The 16,807-nt window shown below is 44.8% G+C and overlaps 1 protein-coding gene across 2 annotated transcripts in view; it reads left to right on the forward strand.

Moving 5' to 3' along the window:
- The first annotated feature begins 423 nt into the window (after positions 1-423).
- The window catches only part of gnaz (guanine nucleotide binding protein (G protein), alpha z polypeptide), a 41,383-nt gene continuing 24,999 nt past the window's right edge, over positions 424-16,807 (forward strand). The window contains exons 1-2 of one of the 2 annotated variants that reach the window (XM_031802397.1): positions 440-698; positions 8,923-9,028. The gene's annotated coding sequence lies outside the window, so the exon portion shown is untranslated. Of the gene's footprint in view, positions 699-8,922; positions 9,029-16,807 lie in introns of both variants that reach the window. The other variant, XM_031802395.1, reaches the window with a different exon arrangement.

The raw sequence follows: 16,807 nt of genomic DNA on the forward strand, positions 1-16,807 counted from the left end.
CAGCCCCATATCATCATCACTCCTCTCCCTCCCTTCCTCTCCTCTCTTCTCCTCTTCCCACTCTCTTGCTCTCTCTCTCTATCATGCATGCTATTTCAGCCATCAATGAAATCACAACCAATCTTGCTGTTGACTTGTCATAGACCAGAGAAATAGAATAAGCAGGGCTGTTATACATTGAAACACACACATACGCTGTCCTTTCCATTGCTTCTCATAGGGGTCTCTGTCTGTTTCCCCTTCTCATTGCATGCAGCAGACAGCTTCTATTGTATCCTGTTTTTGTCACAGCCCAGTGTTCTGTTTAGCTTGGTGCCCTTTTACCTCTTTCTCTGTTTCTCTCATGATTTAATCCTGTCCATTTTCCCCTTCTCTCTCTATCCCCCGCTGACTCCTCCCTTCATTTCTCTCTCCCTCCACTCTCTGACACACTCAAACACGCACGCACGCACACATACACACACACCCTCCTCCCCCACCGCTGCAGTGTCTCAACTGCCTTGGAGCAAACAAGAGAGGAAATAGAACACAGACAATAATAAGAAAGGCGAGAAAGAGGGGAATAGAAAGAGAGAGAGAGAGAGAGGGTGTGAAAGACAGGAGAATGTTGGACTAAGGGTGGAGTGCACACAGCCGTTCTCTTCCAGCAAGTGTTTGTCTGCAGTATCCCTGGTGAATGGATGCTGGACGGTGAAACGGTAAGCCTGCCTGCTTTATTTTCTCACACACCCTTTTTTCTGTTATCACTGCTATGTTGGCCTCCTTTGGGCCACCTTTGTTTTTCTGGGGGGGGGGGGGGGGGGTGAGGAATTGCTATGTGACTGTATTCATAATACGGAGGAACAGAACATTTTTCCTCTCCGCTGAGCTCAGGATGGTGATGTTCTGAGATGGAGCCAAGGCAAGGCTGCTTCTCCTGTCCCCTCCTCCACCCTGCCTGCTCTCTATGTAGACCTAGACATGTACAAGGAGAGCTGGTGTCTGCCTGTCTGTGGTGCACATCTCCTCCTTGATACATCCTTGATACATATGGTTGTCTGTAATGTTGGGTTTACGTGAAATGGGAAGGATACCTCAAAGGTGTATGTGTGTATGCTCTGTCCATCCCAGTGACCATGAAAGAGAGAGAAGACAGCCAGTAAAAGCACTGTCACGTAGGAGCTGCTGTATGGCTCTCATGACTGCCTTAGTTAGACAGTGAATGTGACACTGCGGTGGGAGGAGCACACACCCCGTGGAGCGTTGCTCTGCAGGCAGGCACTGGACTGGACATTGGCTTCACATCGGCATTTAGCAGCACTCCGCCTGCCAGCCCACATCAACAATAACATCAGCACTTCGATCGATAACCGTTTTGACCCAGGATGGGTGTGTGTGGAGGTGTATTTGTGATGTGTGTGCATGAGTGTGATTCTGACAAAGTGAGAGAGTGTGTGTGTTCGCTGCTCTCCATCGGCCACAGCACTGAGGGTCATTTGTTTTATTTTAAAAATCCCTCATATCTCTAATGAGGCATTACCGTGGCTTGTGGAGAGGGGTCAGAGTCAGCAGTGCAGTGCCAGGAGTCTGTCTGTGTGTGTTTGTGTGTATGTGTGAGTGAGAGAGAGAGAGTGATAACCTGCGCAGGGAGGGGTCGAGGGGCTAGGGGGTTTAACAGCGGGGAGGCAGATGAGGTTGATGCAGTGGAGAAAGAGAGAGAGAGAGAAATGGGGAAAGAGAGAGAGAGAAAAGGAGAGAGAACAAGATTGGGAAACAGGAGGAAAACAGGACAAGAGAGGAGAGATGGAGAGAATGTAATGAGAAACATTGAGGGGACAGGGCTGTTTAGCTGAGTGTCACCGGAGATGATGGATGATGCAGACTAAAGAACTGGCTGCGTGCGATAGTCCGAAAGAATGAAGTGAAACAGCCAACAGACATCTAAAAATGGAGGCACAAATAGTGGAAGAAAATCGCACAATGCTTTGGGATCTCTGGAGGAAGACAGATCAAATCAAATCAAATGTTATTAGCCACATGCGCCCAATACAACAGGTGTAGACCTTACAGTGAAATGCTTACTTACGAGCCCCTAACCAACAATGTAGTTTAAAAATTCAAAAATAATAAGAAATATGAATAAGAAATAAATGTAACAAGTAATTAAAGAGCAGCAGTAAAATATCAATAGCGAGACTATATACAGGGGGAACCGGTACAGAGTCAATGTGATGAGGTACCGGTTAGTCGAGGTAATTGAGGTAACATGCACATGTAGGTACAGTTATTAAAGTGACTATGCAAAGATGATAACAGGGAGTAGCAGCGGTGTAAAGGGGGGGATAGCCATTTGATTAGATGTTCAGGAGTCTTATAGCTTCGGGGTAGAATCTTTTTAGAAGCCTCTTGGAACTAGACTCAGCGCTCCGGTATCTCTTGCCGTGCGGTAGCAGAGAGAACAGTCTATGACTACGGTGGCTGGAGTCCTTGACAATTTTCAGGGCCTTCCTCTGACACCGCCTGGTATAGAGGTCCTGGATGGCAGGAAGCTTGGCCCCAGTGTTGTACTGGGCCGTTCACACTACCCTCGGAAGTGCCTTGCGGTCGGAGGCTGAGCAAATGCCATACAGGCAGTGATGCAACCAGTCTCGATGGTGCTCTTTGAGGATCTGGGGACCCACCCCAAATCTTTTCAGTCTCCTGAGGGGGAATAGGTTTTGTTGTGCTCTCTTCATGACTGTCTTGGTGTGCTTGAACCATGTTGGTGATGTGGACACCAAGGAACTTGAAGCTTTCAACCGGCTCCACTGCAGCCCTGTCGATGGGAATGGGAGCATGCTTGATCCTCTTTTTCCTGTAGTCCACAATCATCTCCTTTGTCTTGATCACATTGAGGGAGAGGTTGTTCTCCTGGCACCATATGGCCAGGTCTCTGACCTCCTCCCTATAGGCTGTCTCGTCGTTGTTGGTGATCAGGTTGTATCATCGGCAAACTTAATGATGGTGTTGGAGTCGTATCTGGCCGTGCAGTCATGAATGAACAGGGAGTACAGGAGGGGAGGGAGCACGCACCCCTGAGGGGCCCCTGTGTTGAGAATCAGCGTGGTGGATGTGTTGTAACCTGCCCTTACCACCTGGAGGTGGCCCGTCAGGAAGTCCAGGATCCAGTTGCAGAGGGAGGAGTTTAGTCCCAGGGTACTTATCTTATTGATGAGCTTTGTGAGCGCTATGGTGTTGAATGCTGAGCTGTAGTCAATGAATAGCATTCTCACATACTGAAGGTGTTCATTTTGTCAAGGTGGGAAAGGGCAGTGTGAAGTGCAATAGAGATGGCATATCTGTGGATCTGTTAGGTCGGTATGCAAATTTGAGTGGTCCTTTTGTTCGATTATTCCGTCAATATATATCCAAAATGTCCATTTATTTGGCGCGTTTGATCCAGAAAAACACCGGTTCCAACTTGCGCAACGTGACTACAAAATATCTCAAAAGTTACCTGTAAACTTTGCCATAACATTTCAAACTACTTTTGTAATACAACTTTAGGTATTTTTTAACGTAAATAATCGATAAAATTGAAGACGGGAAAACAAACTGTAGCATGCTTTCTAGTCACATGCCTCTATCTAACAGTACACTTCAAGTGACCCACGTTCAAGATGGCCGTACTTCTTTATTACACAAAGGAATAACCTCAACCAATTTCTAAAGACTGTTGACATCCAGTGGAAGCTATAGTAACTGCAAGAAGGTCCCTTAGAAATCTGGATTCCCAGTGAAATACCATTGAAAAGAGAGTGACCTCAAAAAAATAACATCTGAATGGTTTGTCCTTGGGGTTTTGCATGCGAAATAAGTTCTGTTATACTCACAGACATGATTCAAACAGTTTTAGAAACTTCAGAGTATATCCAAATATACTAATAATGTGCATATCTTATCTTCTGGGGATGAGTAGCAGGCAGTTGAATTTGGGCATGCATTCCATCCGGACGTGAAAATACTGCCCCCTATCACCAAGAAGTTAAAGGTCTTACATCGGCTTCGGAGAGCTTGATCACACAGTCTTCTGGAACAGCTGGTGCTCTCATGCATGTTTCAGTGTTATTTGCTTCGAAGCGAGCATAGAAGTAGTTTAGCTCGTCTGGTATGCTCGTGTCGCTGGGTATCTTTTGGCTGTGCTTCCCTTTGTAGTCTGTAATGGTTTGCAAGCCCTGCCACATCCGACGAGCGTCAGAGACAGTGTAGTGCATTTTGATCTTAGTCCTGTATTGGTGCTTTGCCTGTTTGATGGTTCGCCGGAGGGCATAGCGGGATTTCTTATAAGCTTCCGGGTTAGAGTCCCGCTCCTTGAAAGTGGCAGTTCTTGCCTTTATCTCAGTGTGGATGTTGCCTGTAATCCATGGCTTCTGGTTGGGTACGGACAGTCACTGTGGGGATGACGTGATTGATGCACTTGTTGATGAAGCCAATGACTGATGTGGTGTACTCTTCAATGCCATCAGAGGAATCCCGGAAAATATTCCAGTCTGTGCTAGCAAAACAGTCCCGTAGCTTAGCATCTGCTTCATCTGACCCCTTTTTTATTGATTGAGTCACTGTTGCTTCCTGCTTTAATTTTAGCTTGTAAGCAGAAATCTTAAGGATAGAATTATGATCAGATTTGCCAAGTGGAAGGCGAGGGAGAGCTTTGTATGCATCTCTGTGTGTGGAGTGAAGGTGGTCCACATATTTTTTCTCTTTGGTTGCACATTTAACATGATGATAGAAATTTGGTAAGACCGATTTAAGTTCCCCTGCATTAAAGTCCCCGGCCACTAGGAGCGCCGCCTCTGAGTGAGTGGTTTCCTGTTTGCTTATGGCAGAATACAGCTCATTGAGTGCGGTCTTAGTGCCAGCATCAGTCTGTGGTGGTATGTAGAGAGCTACGAAAAATACAGATGAAAACTCATTAGGTAGATTGTGTGGTCTTCAGCTTATCATGAGATACTCTACCTCAGGTGAGCAAATCCTTCGAAATTTACAAAAATACATAGTCCGCCGCCCCTTGTCTTAAAAGATGCCGCTGTTCTATCCTGCCGATACAGCATATAACCAGATAGCTGTATGTTGATAATGTTGTCGTTCAGCCATGACTCTGTGAAGCATATAAGATTATAGTTTTGAATGTCCCGTTGGTAGTTTAATCAAATCAAGCCAAGTCAATATGGAACATTTCAAGAACTTTGAACGTTTCTTCTTTGAATGTTGCAGTCGCAACAACCATCAAGAGCTATGATGAGACTGGCTCTCATGAGGACTGAAACAGGAAAGGAAGACCCACAGTTACCTCTGCTGCAGAGGATAAGTTCATTAGAGTTACCAGCCTCAGAAAATGCAAGCCAAATAAATGCTTCACAGAGTTCAAGTAACAGACACATCTCAACATCAACTGTTCAGAGGATACTGTGTTAATTAGGCCTTCATGGTCAAATTGCTGCAAAGAAACCACTACTAAAGAACACTAATAAAAAGAGACTCGCTTGGGCCAAGAAACATGAGCAATGGACATTAGACTGGTGGAAATCTGTCCTTTGGTCTGATGAGTTAAAATTTGAGATTTTTGGTTCCAACAGCTATGTCTTTGTAAGACGCAGAGTAGGTGAACGGATGATCTCCGCATGTGTGGTTGCCACCGTGAAGCATGGAGGAGGAGGTGGGATGGTGTGGGGGTGCTTAGCTTTATTTAGAATTCAAGGCACACTTAACCAGCATGGCTACCACAGCATTTTGCAGCGATCCCATCTGGTTTTCGCTTAGTGGGACTATCATTTGTTTGTCAACAGGACAATGACACAACACACCTCTAGGCTGTGTAAGGGCTATTTGACCATGAAGGAGAGTGATGGAATGCTGTATCGGATGACCTGGCCTCCACAATCACCTGACCTCAACCCAATTGAGATTGTTCGGGATGAGTTGGACCGCAGAGTGAAGGAAAAGCAGCCAACAAGTGCTCAGCCTATGTGGGAACTCCTTTAAGACCGTTGCAAAAGCCTTCCAGGTGAAGCTGGTTGAGAGAATGCCAAGAGTGTGCAAAGCTGTCATCAAGGCAAAGCGTGCCTACTTTGAAGAATATAAATATTTGTTTAACAGTTTTTTAGTTTCTACATGATTCCGTATTTGTTATTATATAGTTTTGAGGTCTTCTAATATTCTACAATGTAGAAAATAGTAAGAATAAAGAAAAACCCTTGAATGGGTAGGTGTCCAAACTTTTGACTAGTAGTGTATGTCTAGTGTAGATATTCAGATATTCATGTTAAATCTAAATGGCTATCATATGGCTATCACATACTTTCTTACACATTGAAGTTGAAACTATCATAAGGTTCAGTTTACACGTAGAAGGTACTAGAACACACAGAAGGACCGGGTAGGGTAAAAATTAGACGTGGACCAAGCAAACGTAATAACGTCAGGTCAGACATTTCACATAGTTAAAAATCTTTGTGTGCTTTACGTTATGGAGGTATGTCAACAATTTAAACTGGTAACTCTACAGAGAAGAAATGTGACCCATAGTGATGTCACTTCTTGGAAGGTTGGTGCAACCATGTCAGACACAGCTCCTTCTGCACTATGGGAGATGTCCACCAAAGACAGAACCACATGCCTAATCAGTCCTACAGTACATCATATCACCTCAAACAAAAACCTCATGTAGCCTAGGACCCAGCATTCTGTGTCTGTATTTTCTGTTACGCAATAATAAGTATATCTCAGGAAATAACTACCGGACCACAGGTCAGAGATCTGAAAAATATTTCCTCACATATCCCATTTTCCCATTTCTATTTGCAGATTTGCTTTTCAAGCTAACAGCCTAGATGACACTCTAATATGATGTAGCTTGATAACCCATGCAATTAGAGTGGGATTGAAGCCTGAAGTTGGACTGAGAGGAGAGGGAATTGGAAAGGGCAGTAATGGGACTTAACACAAAGTCAGAGGTCTCTGGTAACCTTGGCTGTAAGAATGGATGACAGGGATGATATCACAGTAAATCACATCCCTTCATTGAGCGCTCTCTAAGGTTTTGCTGACACAAATTGGTTAAACTCACACACTCACATGATGCCATTGCCCATGTGGTGTCATACAAGACACAAACTAATATAATTGCCATATTGGTCTACAATATATCACATACTTGGAATTTGGGCACAGCAGTACTAGCATAGCACAACACATTTCTGCCATTTTGAATGGGGCTTTTAATAACATGCCAGTAAAGTTCCCCAAAGAACATATCCAGTAGGAAAAACAATGGTTAAGTTCATTTTGACCCCTCCTAAACCTTCTGTAAGGTTGCCTCTGCCCCTCCATTGTGAGACATAATGGCTTGGGACAGCTGTAGCTTTATAGTGACAGTGGCCGGTTTGTCTCTATGTTTTTTGGTCTGAGAAGGACAATGGGGTTGTATCATATGCTTCCCTCATCTATGCCCTTGTAGGTTAGAAGACTTGGCTGACTTTACCACTTAAATTGATTATATTATAGTACGGGGAAATGATACAATATGTCCCTCTCCTCTTACACTTAAGAACAATGATTTATGTGGACACATTTAATGTTATACTGTATCATATTACTCTAGGCCTGCAGGTTGTGGGAATATTCACCAAACCGGCCTCTATGAAATTGTTCTGCTAATTCCTTTAGCAATTGGATAACTCTGATAACCTACTCTGGAATGCAGTAAACACAGAAATAACGACTACTGTGAACCCTTTTTTGAGCAGGATATACCTTTATTATTTGTTATTCTGCTAGGTCCAATACTGTGCCAAGCCTCTTGTGACCCATCATGCTGACTGGCTTCCTAGATTTCTGACTGTCAACTGGACTGAACCAAATTAGGGTGGGGCTTTGTCTGTTTGTAGTAACGTTACAGTAAGTAAGGATTAGGTTATCGTTAAGTTTTATGTGAATCTACAGAAATGAATTTCTCTTTCTCTCCTTCCCTCCTTTCTTTCTCCCTCTCTAATCTGTGCTGGCGCTCAGAACTACGACCCTGTGTGTGTGCCTGAGGACGATGGGCCCTCTTCCCAGCACTAATTACTGAGGGCAGAGCAAAGGAACTAACAGAGCATCTTTGTGTTCCATTCCTCACACATAACATCAGTCATATGATAGAGTACAAGGAGGAGGTGGTGGAGGAGGAGTGGTGGAGGAGGGGAGGAGGTAGTGGAGGAGGGGAGAAGAAGGAGGTGGTGGAGGAGGGGAGAAAGAGGTGGTGAAGGAGATGAGGAGGTAGTGGAGGAGGTGGTGGAGGAGGGGAGAAAGAGGTGGTGGAGAAGAGGAGGAGGTAGTGGAGGAGGTGGTGGAGGATGGGAAGAGTGGAGGAAGAGGGGAGGTGGTGGTGGAGAAGGAGGAGGTGATGGAGGAGGGGAGGAGTGGAGGAAGAGGGGAGGAGGTGTTGGAGGTGGTGGCGGAGGAGGAGGAGGTGGTGGAGGAGGTGGAGGAGGTGGTGGAGGAGGTGTTGGAGGTGGTGGCAGAGGAGGAGGAGGTGATGGAGGAGGGGGGGAGTGGGGGAGGAGGAGGGAAGGAGATGGTGGTGGAGGAGGGGAGGAGGTGGTGGAGGAGGAGGTGATGATGGGGAAGAGGTGGTGGAGGAGGGGAGGAGATGGTGGTGGAGGAGGAGGAGGTGGTGGAGATGGTGCTGGTGGAGGAGTAGAAGGTGGTAAAGGTGGTGGAGGGGAGGATGTGCTGGAGGAGAAGAAGGAGGAGGAGGAGGAAGGGAGGTATGGGGGATGCTCTGGACTGAAGGACCATTGGGGGTGTTGGAGAGGGTTTGAGAGGTGACAGTTTTTGAGTGTGTGTGTTTGAGTATGTGTATGTGTATGTGGGTGGGTACACTATGTTTGTGTGTGCTGTGACCATACCTGCTACTGGCTTTAGGTCAGGAACCTCGACAGCACATCCAAAGTGTCCCAGAACAACACATGAAGCCTGCATACTGATGGAAGGTGGCAAGTCTGCAAGGACACCACTGTCTGCAGGTCTAGTAAGTTTTAAGTTTTAAGTCTAGTAAGTTTTAAGTAGTAAGTATTAAGTTGATGTGGAGGTCATGGGCCAACAGAAGTCTGTAACTGTGTGTATGTTTGTGTGTGTGCACACGTGCATGTGTATAGATACCCTTGAACACTACGTTAAATTGGATAATGACATATCATTCTTTGTCTGCATCAGAATTTAAAAAAACATCAAGGTTTGGAGGAAACAAAGTATGTCAGATTGCCTTGTCTTATGACTGATAGCCTTGTCTTATGACTGATAGCCTTGTCTTATGACTGATAGCATCTGCTGTCAGCATGATCTATGGAAGTACTTATGGATACATTTGACTGAGGGCTTATCCACTGTGGAATAATACGCTTTTTGTGAGTTGGTGTATATGGTGCAAAGTTTCCCTGTATCTTAACATGCCATAAATTTGATTTATACATATCTGATACTGTAACGGCTTTCCTCTTCCTCTTCTGAGGAGGAGTAGCAAGGATCAGACCAATACGCAGCGTGGTAAGTGTTCATCTTGGTTTTTAATAAGAACACTGAACATAACAATAAACGACAACGTGAAAAAACAAAACCGAAACAGTTCCGTGTGGAAACAAACACTGACACGGAAAATAATCCCCCACAACTCAAAAGTGAAACCAGGCTACCTAAGTATGGTTCTCAATCAGGGACAACGATTGACAGCTGCCTCTGATTGAGAACCATACCAGGCCAAACACAGAAATCCCAAAACATAGAAAAAGGAACATAGACAACCCACCCAACTCACGCCCTGACCATACTAAAACAAAGACATAACAACAGAACTAAGGTCAGAACGTGACAGATACTGCTCGTCACTAACCTATACTGCACATTGATTGTAGTCTTTTCCATAGTCTTGCTTGCCAGACTCGTGACGCGGCAGCTGTGTGGAGAGACTGCCCTACACTGACCAGTATTCTTTCAATACGGCACCCATATTGATGACCCTGTTGCTATACTGGTGTTTCCTATTGCAGTGTATTCCAGCTAAGTTTCCTCATCCTGACCCAATGATGAAAGCACCAACTGCAGGATGTTAACTAACAGTCAGTGGCTTACAGCAGACACAAAATGGCTGTTCACCCACAGTTTCCCTTCTGTTCCAAGAAAACAGCCTCCACTGGTCGTGAGAAAAATATAACTGTGTTTGTGCCTGTGTTAGTGGAAAGATAAGTAGCCTGAGCCTTGTCCTGAAATATGATTATGTTAAATAAGAATACTATCAACTGGTATTGAGCAGGTTGAAGAGTGAATAAGCTACAAAGCAGCCTGACTGAGTGTTTGCTTTGTCACTCAAATAACTATCCCAGTTTTGTTTCACAGACATTGAGACACACACACACACACACACAAGTAAGTGGACAGACAGACATAGATACAGGCACATATAGACAGACACAACACACGCACACACAGATTGCTGGACTTGCTCCACCTTCTACCATCCTTTCCCTTGAGTGGGCTGGCTCACGGCTCTGTCTGTGCACAAATGTGCCATTGTCAGCGCCGGCTGGCCTTGTGACTCAGTGTGACCCGCTCCATCGGCGGGACGGGAAGGCAGAGGGGCACAGGCAGGCGCTGAGGCGAGGCACACCAAACACAGTCCCTTATCACATAGGATCTGCTAGTAACTACACTGAGCCCCCACCACTACCCTGCTCCCAACCCTCTCTACAGCCCACTGTTTTGGAGGGATGAAAAATGAACACTGCCTTTCATTGTTTACCATGATGTAGGAACAGTGTACCCATGTGACCTACTTGTTGTGTGTATGTACTGTCATGTATGTGTAACTGATAGATGCACACACAGACCCGAGTAAGACTAGCTGTCAACATTGGTGTCGGTTAATGGGGATCCTAATCAATCAAAACCTAGTATCTGCCTCCCACCCAGGGCCAGAAAGCGAGAGAGTGAGTGTACCAAATCATGAACAAACACAATGGTCAAGGCCAGATCTTCAGTCTAAATTTTAAGTGGTCCATGCACAAATGTTCTCAAACAACTGAATGATTGTCGGGGTTAAAAACCAAAACATTTATCAAATCATTCAGTTAAATAACTATTATTACGGCTCCTGGGGATATGTGTGGCGCAAAAGCCCCCAGCATGCAGTGGGTGTTTTGAGAGAAGCTGAGCCAGAGTACTGGCTGAGGAAGCATTCCTTTATACTGTGTGCTTTCTGTGTGTGTGTCCATATTTGGGATGTGTGGGGTGAGGCAAGGACAACAAAAGTATTTTTTGTATTCTTAGTTTAAGACATGGGTTTGGTAACACTTTATTTGAATGTTTCATCCCAATCCCTACATAAGATAATCATGAACACGGTTTAGTTATACTTGAATTGTAAGTCTAACAACAGTTCATGACAACAGTATATCACATTGTTAGTCTGTGCGGTAAACATGTTCTGACAGAACAAGTGTCATTTCAGCAATAGCCATATTCCCTCCATGATGTTATCCCTGGTAATAAAGAGTAATTGTGAAGTTGGCCAGAAGTCCTACCCCAGCAGCCTCAATAGCCATATTCCCTCCATGATGTTATCCCTGGTAATAAAGAGTAATTGTGAAGTTGGCCAGAAGTCCTACCCCAGCAGCCTCAATAGCCATATTCCCTCCATGATGTTATCCCTGGTAATAAAGAGTAATTGTGAAGTTGGCCAGAAGTCCTACCCCAGCAGCCTCAATAGGGGAGTAAATGCTCTCACTATGACCCAATCCCACACATCCTACACCCAGCTCCCAGAACATGGGAGGACGCCTGGGATTTCCTGAGGCCAATTAAAAGTTCTGGCACGAGTCAGGAGACAACAGAAAGAAACTTATGGGCGACCTCTGATGTACCCCAGAAGGTTTAGGAAATGAATGATTATAATACATTTATTGAACTTGGGCCCAGATATGGTTACAGCACTGATTAATTTATCCATATAGGATCTAAGGAGGCTGCCAGAGACCCCTCCCCTCACCTCATCTGACAGGAATCCTGGGTCATTCTGGGGGGACTTTGTCAGATGACACATCTTGGGGCAGTAACACACACTCCCCCCTCTCTCCCCCTAATCACTGTCATACAAACACACACCCCCTCTCCCCCCGTAATCACTGTCATACAAACACTCCCCCCCTCTCCCCCTAATCACTGTCATACACCCCCCCCCTCTCCCCCTAATGACTATCATACACACACACACCCTCTCTCCCCCTAATCACTGTCATGTACACCCTCTCCCCCTAATCACTGTCATGTACACCCTCTCCCCCTAATCACTGTCATGTACACCCTCTCCCCCTAATCACTGTCATGTACACCCTCTCCCCTAATCACTGTCATGTACACCCTCCCCCTAATCACTGTCATGTACACCCTCTCCCCCTAATCAATGACATGTACACCCTCTCCCCCTAATCACTGTCATGTACACCCTCCCCCTAATCACTGTCATGTACACCCTCTCCCCCTAATCAATGTCATGTACACCCTCTCCCCCTAATCACTGTCATGTACACCCTCTCCCCCTAATCACTGTCATGCAACTCTCCCCTCTCTCTCCCCATAATCACTGTTATGTACACCCCCCCCCCCCCTAATCACTGTCATGTACACCCCCCCCCCCCCTAATCACTGTCATGTACACCCTCTCCCCATAATCACTGTCATGCACTCTCCCCCCCTAATCACTGTCATGTACACTCTCACCCCTAATCACTGTCATGTACACCCTCTCCCCCTAATCACTGTCATACACTCTCTCCCCCTAATCACTGTCATGTACACTCTCCCCCTAATCACTGTCATGTACACTCCCCCCTCTCACTCCCCCTAATCACTGTCATACACTCTCTCGCTAATCACTGTCATGTACACCCTCCCCCCCTAATCACTGTCATGTACACTCTCCCCCCCTAATCACTGTCATACACTCTCTCCCCCTAATCACTGTCATATACTCTCCCCCCTCTCACTCCCCCTTATCACTGTCATACACTCTCCCCTCCTAGTCACTGTCATACACTCTCCCCCCCTAATCACTGTCATACACTCTCCCCCCCTAATCACTGTCATGTACACTCCCCCCTCTCACTCCCCCTAATCACCGTCATACACAAACTCCCCTCTCTCTATCATGTACACTCCCTTCTCTCTCCCCCTAATCACTGTCATGTACACTCCCCCTAATCACTGTCATACACACACTCCCCTCTCTCTGTCATGTACACTCCCCTCTCTCTCCCCCTAATCACTGTCATGTGGAGAGCGAACGCAGACCCAGTTTGATGTTGGACTCATTTGGGGCTCTTTGAGAATTCACTGGTGCTCTAAATGTACAGTCTAGTCAAATGAAGTATTCTATCTGTACATATTCTGGGTGTCTGACAGTTGCACTAATGTCTGATAATGTGCTCTGATACTGTATATAGAGGCCTGTTTAGAGGCCTGTTTCTAACGGGTTGATCTATTTTAGCAGCATTTCATTCCTCAAGGATAAACGACATTGAGGACGTCAGGATTGTGAACTGGGATCAGATCTGGGTTATTATGGGAAACCCAGAGCTAGTAGGGAACCAACTAACCAGCATATTGAAGCAACAACTCTATTCAGGCCAACCTCTCAATCTTGCATAATGCAACACAAAGTGCTGAGTCCTGAAGATCACTCAGTCTGCGACCTACATCTACTATGGCTCTGACGTAGGATGGTATGAGTGAGCTCACCGGCAGTGACTCACTACAGCGATACAGGACATTTTTTAGGTTGAAACATTTGCCTCAAGCATGCAAAGCATTCTCATGAAATGTCCATGTTTATTGAACATGTGAAGCCAGTCATAATTTTTGGAGGCAGGAGGACATTGTGCTGTCTGTTTGTGATGGAAGGTTGTAGTGGAGTGACATTGATCTTTTTCTCTGCTGCCTGAGGGATATTATATTGACTTTCTGGTTGTTCGAGTTTTTTGAAGGCAGCCTGCTGGTATCTGCGTTTTGGTATATGTGTTTTGGTATGTGTGTTTTGCCTCATTTTAAAGCTATATTTTAACATACTTTTTGAGTGAGCATTTCCACTTTATTGGATCAAATTCAATACACTTTGAATTATTATACAATCCAACACTAATGAAACCAAAGTTGAATTACGCCTCAGAACATGTAGGGTGGTCATGGGTCATTTCTCCACCAGCTCTTAACCAAATACTGTAAATCAATCATCTCCAGTTACTGAATTGCAGGCTATGCATCGATAATTAGTCATTTCTCAGTGTTCCAGTAACAGCGAGTTTATCTTTGAAAGTTTTCACCACAATCTCAATCTCAGTACTTTTCACTCTGAATCAGTTATTATTTTGTGACTTGGTCTTATTTTCTTATAGCTACAGATCAAATCAATTTTCGGGTTTTGCTCCCTCTAAATTCCCAAGATCCAGCACAGCTCCTAATCTGTTATTAAACTGTAGTGAGGTTAACCCCCCAAATATTGAATATTAATCATACCAGCATTATGTTCTTAATAATCTAGACCTTTTGTACCTTTAAAGGGATACTGCGAGATTCTGGCAATTAAGCCATTCTCTATTTCTCAAGAGGCAGATGAACTTGTGGATACCATTTGTATGTCTCTGTCTGCAGTATGGAGGAAGCTGGAGGTAGTTTCGCGAGCCAATGCTAGCGCAATGAATGGAAGTCTACAGGTACGGTAGCATATGCTAGATTAGGCCTGCCTATAGATTTCCAGTCACGCACAAACGCTAGTTAGCATTAGCTCGTGAAACTACCACTTACAGTACTTCTGCACTAAACATGATAGGGGGTGATGCAACAATGTAGGTCCAAATGTAGGTCCTGCCTTGGTTGCGATTACTTGCCTGTGCTCGCATCGCCCAACGGACCCCCGCCCATTTTGCTTCTCTTCCATTGAAAATGAATGGCTTTCTGTAGTTTCATCGCCCACCTTGTATTCTATTAATACGTACCATAACTTCCTTCATTCTGCACACAGAGACATACACATGGTATCCACAAGTTCATCTGACTCTGGGTAAGTAGAACAAATATTACAGAAACAATAACAAAGCATTTCCCACCTGTTTCAGTAACAAGCTGAGGGGTGGGTCTGGAGAAATGTAATCACTCTCAAATTCATAGACAGAGTTATGGACGCAAGGACTGGCAAACCATGATTGAACCATGTTTTGAGGCTATATAGTGTTTGTTTACAGTCACATTGATTACAAACATTGGAGTAAGACAAGTTCATGTTTTGGGTTCTGATGGGGTACGACAGTTGAACTATGCTCATTTGGCATTTGTAAGTACTATTCTTCACAAATAAATTCCCATTAATTTATAAGTCCAAAAATGGATGTAGCAACTGCAGATTGCCCCTTTAAACACAAATAGTGACCACCCACTTAAAGGTGTTTTTCCCCACCCCGGCTCTAGAACTAAGACCACTGCTTGGTAAGGTCAGTGGGATTTGTGTAAGTAATACAGATGTAGGATCTTAACCTGTTGCACTAGAACTTTCCTGCAATGCAGGAAATGTAAAACCTGTAGTGTATTTGAGGTTTTAAAAAGCTTCTGAAGTTTGGAATTTCCACTTTGAAATGTCAGACTTGATTTTCCCTTACAAAAAATGTATCAACCCTTCTGTCTTTCTCTAAACTCTATATGTATCTTCCTTTGCCTCCCTGTCCCAGAGTGCTTTGCTCTGAACTGGAGTTATCAGGAACAATTAACTGGCTGATTTAAGTCATGTGTACTGTCTCAATCAGTCAGACGTCACAGTGCGCCTCAGAATCCCTAGCTTGTTGCGGAGAAAGATAGAAAACTTGTGTCTTCAATCCAAAAAATAAATGCTCTATAGACCAGAAAATTCCAGGGCCCTGCTTTTTCAAAGTAATTGAACAACATATACTTTATGTGCCTCTGATTTATCGGAACAAAAGGCCTGTGTTGGCTAAAATGAAGGCCCAGATCCATCTCATGGGAAATGTATTGATTTAAAAATTTTTATTGCATTACTAGTTTGTTGACAATGGTAACATTGGTCAGTTGGTTGGTCACAAGGCTGGCAAGCCATCATCTCCGTGTCCTTTACGGGTGTTAAACATTTAAAATAAATTGGGATCGTTAACAACTAGGAAAAAAACGTTTTTTGATGGGGTTTTACACAAAATGTAAATCAGAGTACAGGGAGGTACTGTGAGACCCAAACCATTGCTGGCAGTAGCACAGGCCCCCAACAACAGACATTAGACAGGTAATCACAGTGCTGATTACAGAAATGATTGCAGTTCAAATGCAGCCATTGTCATTGGTAGAGGATGTCGGCTTCAAAGCCCTGATGGCATATCTAGAACCAGACTGCAAGATGCCATGTCGAAAAAAACTGACGGCCCGGATGGAGAAAGTCCTCTTCTGGCTGTGCCGGGTGGAGATTATAACAGTACATGGCCAAGATGTTCAAACGTTCATAGATGACCTGCAGGGTCAAATAATAATAATCACAGTGGTTGTAGAGGGTGCAACAGGTCAGCACGTCAGGAGTAAATGTCAGTTGGCTTTTCATAGCTGATCATTCAGAGTTAGAGACAGCAGGTGTGGTAGAGACAGAGTTGAAAACAGCAGGTCCGCGATAAGGTAGCGCACATCCAGTGAACAGGTCAGGGTTCCATAGCCGCAGGCAGAACAGTTGAAACTGGAGCAGCAGCACGACCAGGTGGACTGGGGACAGCAAGGA

The sequence above is a fragment of the Oncorhynchus kisutch genome, linkage group LG23, assembly GCF_002021735.2.
Source record: "Oncorhynchus kisutch isolate 150728-3 linkage group LG23, Okis_V2, whole genome shotgun sequence".
Taxonomy (NCBI): domain Eukaryota; kingdom Metazoa; phylum Chordata; class Actinopteri; order Salmoniformes; family Salmonidae; genus Oncorhynchus; species Oncorhynchus kisutch.